This window comes from Callospermophilus lateralis, chromosome 18 (genome assembly GCF_048772815.1).
Source record: "Callospermophilus lateralis isolate mCalLat2 chromosome 18, mCalLat2.hap1, whole genome shotgun sequence".
Classification (NCBI taxonomy): domain Eukaryota; kingdom Metazoa; phylum Chordata; class Mammalia; order Rodentia; family Sciuridae; genus Callospermophilus; species Callospermophilus lateralis.
In genome coordinates this window covers 1,699,001-1,710,115 of record NC_135322.1, presented here as the reverse complement: position 1 = coordinate 1,710,115, position 11,115 = coordinate 1,699,001, and the positions used below count along the sequence as shown (strand labels likewise).

General features: G+C 43.4%; 1 pseudogene; it reads right to left on the bottom strand.

The window, feature by feature from the left end:
• Positions 1 to 9,606: 9,606 nt before the first annotated feature.
• LOC143638187 (activating transcription factor 7-interacting protein 2 pseudogene) lies at positions 9,607 to 10,578 on the bottom strand (annotated as a pseudogene).
• Between the last annotated feature and the right edge of the window lie 537 nt (positions 10,579 to 11,115).

Here is an 11,115-nt window from a genome sequence, read left to right as displayed (position 1 = left end):
AGGCCAGGAGAAAAGTATTCATGCATAAATAATACAGGAGAAGTGGAGTGTTGGGGATACTGCAAACTCCATCACTTAGTACCCCACAGGTGAGTGGTAAGCACTTAATAAAATATTTCACTGAAAATATTTTAGTAGAACTGGACTGTCTCTGAGCAAGCCTTAACCTCAAGAGGACCTGGATGCTGAGGTAAACACTTGGGAACCAGCCCTCACCCCAGACTAAGAGTCACGAGTGGTGAACTTTAGGTACTAGCCACAGCAAACCTGAAGATTTGCCCGACACGGAAGGCTTAACAGAAAGATGTGGCCTTTTGAGAACCTCTTTCTATTGCCCTACCCAAGATACTGGACTTCCAGAAAAAAACAGTACAGGGCACAAAAAATGCAAGGAAATACAGCACCCCATCAGGACAGGAGGCCATCCTTAGAGGTACTGATGGAATTGAAGTAACAGTGACGTGTTAAATGTTCTAGCAGAAAAAGTGCACAATGGGCAGATATAGATGGGCAATTGAAACTGAGATAATCAAATGAAAATGCAAAGAATGAAAATAATAGATGACAGTGTCTTCAGCAAGTTCATCAATATAATTGAAACTGATAAAGGAAGAATAAACCCGAAAGTAAGAAATATACGTATATGTCTCCATACTGAAACAAAGTGTTGCTGGTGTCAGAAGCACCCAACAGCTGCGGGGAAATATCTTTTAGTCCAACAAAATAATTGAAATTCCAGAAGGCATATGGAATATGGGGCAGGAGAAACTCCAGAAATGAGGCTAGGAAGTTTCCCAAGTTAATGATCGCAGAATGCCAATGTGAAGCTCAGAGAGCACCAAGAAACAAGTACCAAAAGCACAGACACCAAGGCAAATTATATTCAAACTGCTGGGAAAATCTGACGTAGTCCACTTTGGGGTTGGGCTCAATGGTAAAGCTCTTGCCTAGCATGCGTGAGGCTCTGGGTTTGATTCTCAGTACCGCATATAAATACATAAATAAATATCCATAGACAACTAAAAATATATATATTAAAAAATCCTACTTAGTACATGCAGAATACACATTCTTTTTTGATATTTTTAAATATCACTAAATATTTGCAAGATAGCATTAAACATTTAATAAATGCTAAAAAGTTATTAAAAAGTATGTTTTTTTGTAACAAATAAGCAGTAATATCATGAAGAATGCTAAGCATAAATTACAAATTCCATCTCTTAAATTTAATAGTCTGAACTGTTTTGATTATCATGAGTAACCTTGAGTAGTTTGATTCTTTCCAAAAGTTCTCCCATTTTATCTGTTATGAAATTTATTTCTGGAAAGGCCATTATGTGTGTGTGTCTGTATATGTATTTGTGTGTTTGTGTGTGTGTGTACACATATTTTGCCATTCCTGTTATGGCTAGAATTTGTCATGTCACCTCTGCTGCTCCATCTATCGGTAGCATATTTTCTCCCTTTTTTTCTTGATCAGTCTGAATGAAAGTTCATTGGATTCATTGACATTCTCATAGAACCAGCTCCTTAAGTTTTCTGTTCTTTGACTTCCGTCCTGTTAGTGCGAGATGCCCGGAAGCAATGCAGTTGTCTAGGGACATCCTAGTACTTGTCTTGTGTTCCCGTTTCTCAGGGGTCAGTCTTCCCTTGCGTGATGTCCATTTCAAACTGGATTCTGAACCTCTGCTGCTGCAGTTGCTGGCGGGTGTCCTCTGCAGCAGTGGCAGTCTTTGCTTCAGGGTGCCCTCAGCCAGCAGGACCACACTACGAAGCAGTGCAGTGTCCCGGCTCTTGGTGGCAGGCAAATGCCCTCTTGTCATTGCAGCAGACCCAGCCACACCAGTGATTTCTTCCCAGGTTCTTGTGAATCCAAAGAATGGAACCCACAGACAATGGAAGGCAAGAGTTAAAAGAGGATTTAAGTGAGAAGAAAAACAGTTCTTGCCAGGTGAGAGGGGACCTAAGGGTAGATTGTCATCCAGGGGTGCTAGTCTAGGAGTTAATATACTACAGGGTCAGGTCACTGGCCAGTCTGTGCTAAATAGGTGTTAGAAGAGTGCCATGGCTGCTGTCTGCATCTAAGCTAAACATGCTGGATGTGGGGAAGCTCTCGGATCAGTCTGGGACTTCCCAACTGGTAGTGCCCTCTTTGTCCTTGAGTCTGTAGCCTTCGCTCAGGTCACACCTGCTCAACCCTTTCCACCATGAGAGGACCAATGTTTGGCTGAATGTTCCCACAGGTTAATCTCATGGGGTGGCCTGTACATTTGGAGCAGCCTGTATGGTGATTGCGCTACCTGCCTGTTTTACTGTCTGTCCTTCTATGCACAATGTCCTGAACACCAACACTCCTTATGTTTTGTTCAGTATTTTAAAAGACATTTTAGATAGGTTAAACCAATCCCTATAACTCTTTCTTTGCTAGTTTAGTTCTTAGATAAACATTTAGAGAGGAAAGCAGAATCCATTTAACATTCCTATACATACATATTTTTATTTTAAAATAATCTTTTTAACTGTAGATGGACATAATACCTTTATTTATTTTTATGTGGTGCCTCACACGTGCTAGGCCAGTGCCCCACCACTGATTCGCATCCCCAGCCCCCGTATGCTTTTGTTTGTTTTGCAGCAGTGAGTGAATCAGGGATGCTTAACAACTGAGCACATCCCCAGGATTTTTTTTTTTTTTTTGACAGGATCTTGCTAAGTTGCTTACAGTCTCACTAAGTTGCTGCCTCAGCCTCCTAAGCCAATGGGATTATAGGTGTGTGTCACCACTCCTGGCTTGTACATATGCTTTTGAAAAGCTTTACCCAAATTTTGGAAGACAAATGGAGCAAAGGTAGCCATGCCTTAATGATGTTGGCCACTTGTCTTTGCTAACCAAAGCAGTGTCCATTTGGAGTGAAGCAGAAGGGCCTTCAGAGCAATTCTGTGTGCCTTCCTTCAGCGCTGCCCTCTTATTGCCACCCAGTGAACAGAGCAGTGAGGTTGTTCACGATTTCTTTGTGTAGATTTTTCCATTATGATGCTTTCATCTGACAGCAGAAAGTACCAAAGATGCTGGATGCACTTTTAGTGTGTCCCAAATCATCGTTTTTGCACAACTTTTTTCTCTTTTGGTGCTGGGCATTTAACCCAGGTCCTGCGTAGAGCAAGACCTCTTCCCTGAGCTCCGTGCCCAGCCCTGCATTACATCAGGGTGCTTAGGATTGACTCCAGGGCTGCTGTGTGCTGAGTAAGCACTCCACCACTGAACACATCCCCAGGCCCCAGCGGTATGAAGTGGTGCCACTCCTAAGTGATTTTTTTTTTCTTTCATTTTGTTGAGTTTGGGAAATTATCTGTAAATTGGAGTCTCTAACATTCGACATAATCTGTGAAAGGATGGACTTACTTTAAACGTTATTTTGAGACAGAGTCTCGCTAAGTTGTTCAGGCTGTGCTCACTCAAGAAGGGAGAGCAGCCCAGAGCCCCGGGCAGGGCTTGAGCAGTGTTTAAGTACACTTTTGGGGGAGGGCAGGGGCTTTGTATACATCACAGTCTCCTTTAACAAATCATCATACACCACGGGAAAATCAAACAACAATTCTTAGACATGATTAGTACATTCATCGACGGGAACAGGTTGGGCAGGGGTGATTGGTCACTCCTAAGCGGGGTACACATTCAAACTGATTGGTTTGGGGCCCTGAATGCCTATGTGCCAGGCTATACAGGGTCCTAGGTTATTAAACAACCAGAGGGTCAGGGGGAATATTTACTGGGCAGTTCTGGGTATTGTCCTAACAGCTACAGGAATTTCAGGTTTTGGGGGTAGCAGAGGAACTTAACAATACCCGGTCCTTTACTTTTTAACTCAGGCCTTGCAGCTTAGAAACTTTACAATGCCCCGTCTTTTACACTTTAACTTCAATTTCTTTTACTCTTACATTGTTACCTTGCTGTGATAGAATGAAGGTAGGAAGGCCAAAAGGAGGGAGATAGGTGGGCTGGAGGAGTAATCTGGGCAGAAGGGCCTGGGGCAGCTTTGACCAGCATTTCCCTGTTTGCTGGGAGCTGTTCCATTAACAGTTGCTTAGAATGGGCTCTGGGCCTTGGGACATTAACATTTCAATCCCCAAGTGCTGCTCTGGTTTCCTGGACTCTGTTCTCTATAATGGCCTCCATTTTATTTATCGTATTCAACATAGACTCCATTTACCTAACTACACTAACTACTTATCTGTAAATCTGGCTTCCGTGGCTCTCCCCTTCAACCTCCCTAGTAGCTGGGCTTTTGTTATTTTAATTAAGAGAGTTCTTCCTGATGAGTTACTTATCAAGGGGGTGTTTTAGATTAGCAGGAAGTTGTTTTTGCCTAGTGATTTTCAAACCTTAAGGCAGATCATCTGGGGAATTTGTAAAAAGGCAGATTCTGCATAGCAGGTCTGTTTAGGACTCACAATTCTGGAATTGTCACAGACCCTCAGGGCACTACCCGGACAGCACTTGGAGTTACAAGGAATTAGCTTTTACTGTACAGTCCTCTCATCTCCTTGGTCACATAGTAAGGCACCTTTTCAAAACCCATGGCAGTTTAACTTGCCCTTACTACAGGGTCTAAGGCAACACCCTTATCAAACTTGTCAATACTGCTACAGCAAAAGACACGAATGTTCACCCCACGTGAAATGAATGGTAGTGGGTGATACACTCATCCAGGGTCAGGCTTTCCCTTTCCACCCAGCTGCCACTCAGCGTTTTTTTTAACCAATCTTTTACTGTTCTATTTCTCCATGTCGTAGTTATTAGCTAGCCACAAGACAAGGGTCTCCCTCCGGCCCCGAATTCCACTTCTTAAGTCCATCCATGGGCTCCATTTTGAGGGTGCTGTACTTTACCTCAGTGTGCCCTCGGGGGCGGTGCCAGGAGACCTGTCCTTCAGAGACCTTGGTGTTACCTTCTCTTAGTAGTGATGGCAGCCTCGAGATTCACAAAGGGTAGCATTTAGGGAATCCCAATTTAAAGCCCGAAGTCTAAGGTGCACAACTTGACAACTGAAATCGTGTGGTTGGACAGTGTTTTTGTGTACATAGCACACAACGCTTAACAAATTTTATACACACACACACACACACACACACACTCACATACACATACACAAACACAAACACACATTGGGGAAACCTCCAGGCTAATTCCCCAAATGACTAACAGCCAAAAGAAATAAAGAGGAGGGGCACAAATTCATAGCCCAGAGAGCTGAAAAAGGATTTTCATGGAACCTGGATGGAGAGGTAACCTAGCCTGTAGCTAAGGTGACCACAGGAGGTCACAAATGCTGACTGTTGGTAAAGGCAGTGGTGGCTACTTGTATCCCAGGGCTCCTGAGAGAAGCGGTGGCTCCGGCAGCCAAGTGGCCGTGCACAGCAGAGCGCAGCAACGCGGGCCCACCAGAGTATGTGTCCGAGAATGCAGACAGGGATAGCACAGGCTCCGGGAGGATCGGGAATCAGTAGAGCTAGCAGCCACTGAGGGTCCCCACACCAAAGTGCTCACAGTAGGAACTGGCCCTGTAAAATGGCAACAGTGTTGGAGAAACACTGAACTGACACTCAAGTCTGTAGAAAGGAAACAGTATAAAACATGCTTTTTAAAAAAACAATGTTACTTTTTAAAAGTTGTAGATGGACATAATACTTTTGTTTTTTTATTTTTATGTGGGGCTGATAAACCCCGCTTAATTCCCTTTTAAGATTGGGAGCTATCTTGTCACAAAGACATGAAAAGTTAATTTCGCCTTTACTATAAATTACTGCAATTTCTAAACTTGCTTGCAATGCCTGCCCGTGCTTTGAACTCACCCACACCTGGTTTTCCCTGACCAGATAACAACCCTCTCTGAAACTTTAGTGGTGCCTCATAAATTCCGATGTTGGGATCTAAATTTACTCCCTAAGTGCTGAACCATTTAGACCATTAACCTACTACCTGCCTTTGTATTATGCTTGTCAAAATCCTGTTATCTGTAAGTTCTCAAGACACCCTCCTCTTGCAACTTTCTGTGCTATAAAACTGTGCTCCTAGAGAGCCGGAATGCTGTCTTCTACCCCACGGGTTTTGAGAGGGACAGCCCTGGCCGGTTGGAATTACAAGCTTGCTTTAATTTGATTTAAATTGGAGTCAGTGGTCTTTTTTTATTTTTTGCTTCGTGGCTTAACAGTGCTAAGGATTGAATCCAGTGCCTCACATGTGCCAGGGAAATGCTTTACCACTGAGCCACAAGCTCAGCCCCTAAAACATAACTTTTGGGGATTTTTCTTTTAGGTAAAGTTTTCAGAAAACCCATGGGTAGATTTTGTTTCACAGAATGACCCAGCAGGCATGGGGGCGACACCTATGATCCCAGTGGCTTGGGAGGTTGAGACAGAGGGTCATCATTTCAAAGCCACCCTCAGCAATTGAGGCCCTAAGCAACTTACCGAGACTCGGTCTCAAAATGAAAATTTTTTAAAAGGCAGGGGAGCTGGGAATGTAGTTCAGAGGTCAACCACCCTGGGTTCAATCCCTGGTGCCAAAAAACACACACATTCAAAACCAGAGTGATCTATATCACCCCAAAATGTCTTGCCTGGACAATAAATACTTGTTGTAGCCCAAAAGGGAGATAAAGCAGTTATTCTTTTAACTTCTCCATTTTTCTTGCAGATCAACTTATTGTCTGAGTTCTCAGGGCGCAGGAAGAGATGGCAGCTTTCCGCAGGGTGCGCGCTGGGCTCTTGCCTCCGGGGGGCATGGGGGGAGCCTGTCTCCACTTCTGCCCTCCAGTTTAGGGAGGGGCGGCAGGTGCTCAAAGAAATTGAAATCCTTGACTCCTGTTCTGCCATTGGGTTTTTTCTTTTGAGTTTAAGACATTTTTCAAAGGTGACTCCACAGTGGATGCTGGCGTTTCTGCGTGGCAGTGAATAAACCTTTTATTTCCTATTTTTTACATTTAGTTATTTTGCATTTCATTTTTTGTTTCTTCTGCTAGAATGGAACTCCACAGGGGCAAGAAGCTGTGACAGTTATTGCTGCATCCACACCCAGAGCCTTAAGCTGGTCCATCGCAGGTGTTCAGTGAGTGAACTAATAGCAAGGCTTGACTCATCTCTCTTTTTTTTTTTTGTGGCAGGCACTGGGGGTTGACCTCAGAGGCACTGGGACACTGAGTCACGTCCCCAGCCCTATTTCATATTTTATTTAGAGACAGCGGCTCACTTTTGCTGAGGCTGGCTTTGAACTTGTGATCTTCCTGCCTCAGCCTCCTGAGCTGCTGGGATTATAGGAGTGTGCCACCACCCCTGGCTCATCTCTTTTCTTTATAGCCACATTGGGTCCAATATTTGTGAGTGAGATTTACTTTTAAAATACACAAGGGCCTGACCACTTCTCACTATTGCTACTGTTAAGCCCCCAACCCATCTTTCTTAGAGTATCCCAGTAGCCTCTTACCTGTTTTCCCTATTGCCTATCAGCCTTGGCCTACTGGAATCTACTCTTCATTGCATGTGGTAGTTAGATGGTCTCTTTCAAGCATTAATCAGAACATGTTCCTTGGGCACACAAATCTCTTCGATGCCTCTCCACAACAGACCATGGTCTGCAGAAGGCCCTGCCGCATCCTGGTCCTTGTTCCCTACCATTCTTTCTCTCACTCATGCTTTCTGGCTACCATGGCCTCTTGCTTGCTGTGGTTGGATAGTCACTTTTTCTCTGGACTCGGTGCTTTATCTAGCCTTAAACACTGCCTGGCAAACTTCCCCTTAGGATGTTACGCCAGCTCTCTGTGGAAGCATCACATTTTTGCAAGGCCTTCCTTGACACTTCCCACCATCCCACAAGCTGTGCCTGTTTTAACTTACTTTCTCCATGGCACCACTTCTTCTTCTCTTTTTTTTTTTAAATATTTTTTTTTTTTAGTTGTAGATGGACACAACATCTTTATTTTTATTTGCTTTTTTTTTTCCTTATGTGGTGCTGGTGACCGAATCCAGGGCCTCAGGTATGCGAGGCAAACACTCTACAAAGCTACAACCCCAGCCTTGGCACTTCTTACTAGAAGTAAAATGTATTTGGTTATTTGTTCATTGACTCGTTTCTTCCTGAGACAGTAAACTGCAAGAAGGCAGGGATCTTTGAGCCGATTTGCCTTGCATTCCCAAGGTTCAGAAGTACCTGGCTCAGAATGCTGTTCAGTAGACATTTGCTGAATGAACAAATGGAAGGCCCTTCCTGAGGTAGCACCAAATCCTTACGGGTGACTGCACTGTCTACAGGAGAAAGGAGGTGCCCTTGCATTCTAGGAAGCAATGAAGACTTTTTTTTTTAGATTTATTTATGCATTAGTTTTAACCAGTTATACATAACCGTAGAAAGCTCCTTGATTCATCATACACAAATAAAGCAGAATTTTTCACTTCTCTGGTTGTGCATGAAGTAGTCACACAATTGGTGCAATGATACATGTACCAAGGGTAATGATGTTCTGTCTCATTCCACTGCCTTTTGAAGGAATAATAATAAAGAAGAGACAGACAAGGTGCAGAGGCAGGAAAGTGGCAGAGTGGCTGAAAGACCTTTATTTATATCAACAGGTTGCATTAGGTCATTAGTACCACAACCACATTATTGTTCAGAGTGTCAGTAAGGTTGCTTGTTCTGCAGTTACATTTCATAGTTACAGTATGCAATGTCAGGAGCTTTGTGCAGTTCTCTGAAGTTACTGTTAGGTGGGCAGCTCCAGGAGCACTGGAGCTTGGTGAAACACTGTAGCTATCTAGCAAGCAGGTTCCTTTATTCCCAGGAGCTATGTCCCTAAGACTAAGGTGAAGCTGATAGGACTCTAGCATGCACGGCATAGCCATAGCAACTGGGCATCCTATGCCTCTGCACAAACTTTCCCAGGTACCAAGCATGCCACAGCCCTGAAGTCATCAGGGACCCCAATCCCAAACACACAACTCCTACAGTCTTTCCCACCCCTTTAGCCCCTCCCCACTAGACCTCTTTTTATAGAAACTTTTTTTTAGTTTTTAATGGACCTTTATTTTTATTTATTTATTTATATGCGGTGCCAGCATCCAAACCCAGTGTCTCACACATGCTAGGCAGGTGCTCTACCCCTGAGCTACAACTCCAGCCTGAATGGACCTCTTTTGTCAAATCAGAAAGAAAATCAAGCTGCTTCTTCTCTATAGCCCAAATTCAGTTATGGCATTAGGTTGGAATTATTAGAATTTCCTGATGTATTTTTTCTAATATCTGTCAGATTTTATGTAATTGGAGTTGTCAAATTAGGGCTTTCTACAGAAATCAGCATGTCATCATCATCATTGTTTCTTTCAAAAACAAACTTAACCCAAAGTGGTGACAAATTAATCTTTTCACTTGCTTTCACTGAGGGGTTAGAAGGTTCACAGTTCACAGAAATCACTCCCCCTCCCCCTTTTTTTGTACTAGGGATGAACACAAGGGGCTTTACCACTGAGCCTCATCCCTAACCCATCTTATTTTTTGAGAAAGGGTCTGGCGACATTGCTAAGGCTGGTGTTTTGAAATTGTGATCCTCTTCTTCAGCCTCTCAAGCTGTTGGGTTCACAGGCGTGTCCTACCACTCCCAGCAGAAGTCCCCACATCATCCAGACAATTAACTGACTCTTATTTCTTTCTGGATTTGTAATCTTACTGGCTGTGTTACTGGGTAAGAATCTGGTTCCACACAGTTTTGAGGTAATATTGCTGTTCTCATATCTTTGAAGTCTGGATATTTTTGTAAGGGGTTCGTCAGCTATTGCTTCAATTTTATTCTGGTTCCTGTTTTCCCCATGTGTTCATTCAGTTCTTTCAGTTTTTTATCAAATAGCTTGTAATTTGTGTATAGAGATCACATTGAATCAAATGCCTGACCTGATCCAGTGCTGCTGTTCAATTTTCCAAAGCTACTCAAATATTTTCTTTAGTTGGTTCTGAAGTTTTCATGCATCTAACATTTTGTTTTCTGAAAGCATCATCTTTTGATTCATACTATCCATGTCAAGTAATGACTACCACTTTGTGTCTGTGGTTTTACAGTTTGAAATGCTGGAGTGACAGGTTCTACTGTTTTCTCTTTTCAGAATATTAGTAGTAGTAGTTGGAAGAATGAACTAAATTCACCAAGTGAGGTGTTTTCTCCACAGCTAAAAAACATTAGTCTAGATTTAAAATGTTACTTTTGCCTTTTATCAAGTGACTCTGGCGTTTGCTTCTACATTGGAAATCATCTTGTCAATGCTCTTATAATTCAAGGTATTTTTAACTACACCAGTCAATATAGTGGGTGGGCAGAAAATGGATTTTAGATCACAATTCTCTTCTAATTTGAAACCAGTTTCTGTTACTTTTGTCTGACATTCAAGATTAGTTTCAGAAGTCTTCTGTGAATCTTCTGCCTTTTGTATAAACAATTTGCTGGGAGACTCTATTGTTTTTCTTAGCTTTTGGAATGAATGACACACAACTTGTACATCAGTGTTTTCCAGTTGATATTGGAATCTACGATTCATTGTTGGTTCATTAGATCCTCAGGAACCACTCCACTGAGAATACTGCATCAGGTACAGTCCACTGGGCCTCAGAAGTCTCAGAATGTCCCCAGTTGCTAGTCTGACCCCAGTATTTTTCTTTTGCGGGAGCTTTTAATACCTTCCGTTGACTTCTACCTGGCCTTGCCGTCTTGCATATCTTTACAACACAGATGTTCAGGTGGGTTGGGTGTGGCATCTGCAATCCCAGCAACGTGGGCAGCTCAGGCAAGAGGATCCAGTTAGAGGCCTGCCTGGGCAACTGAACAGGCTGGTTCAGTGGGCGCAGTCCATAGTTGTCTGGCTCCACTGTCTCTGGGCTGGAACCAAAGCAGAGCATCACCGCCACCTGCCAGCTCCCAGCCAAGGGTGCACGTGTCTCTGTGAACGGTCAATCCAACAGTCCGGCCTTTCTGTACATGTAATTGACCCTGTGCTGTGGATCCAGTGGTTCACCCAGAGCAGGCCCAAAGCCTAGGCTGGGAGAGACCACCTCCCCTGCACCCCCAGGATCGACAT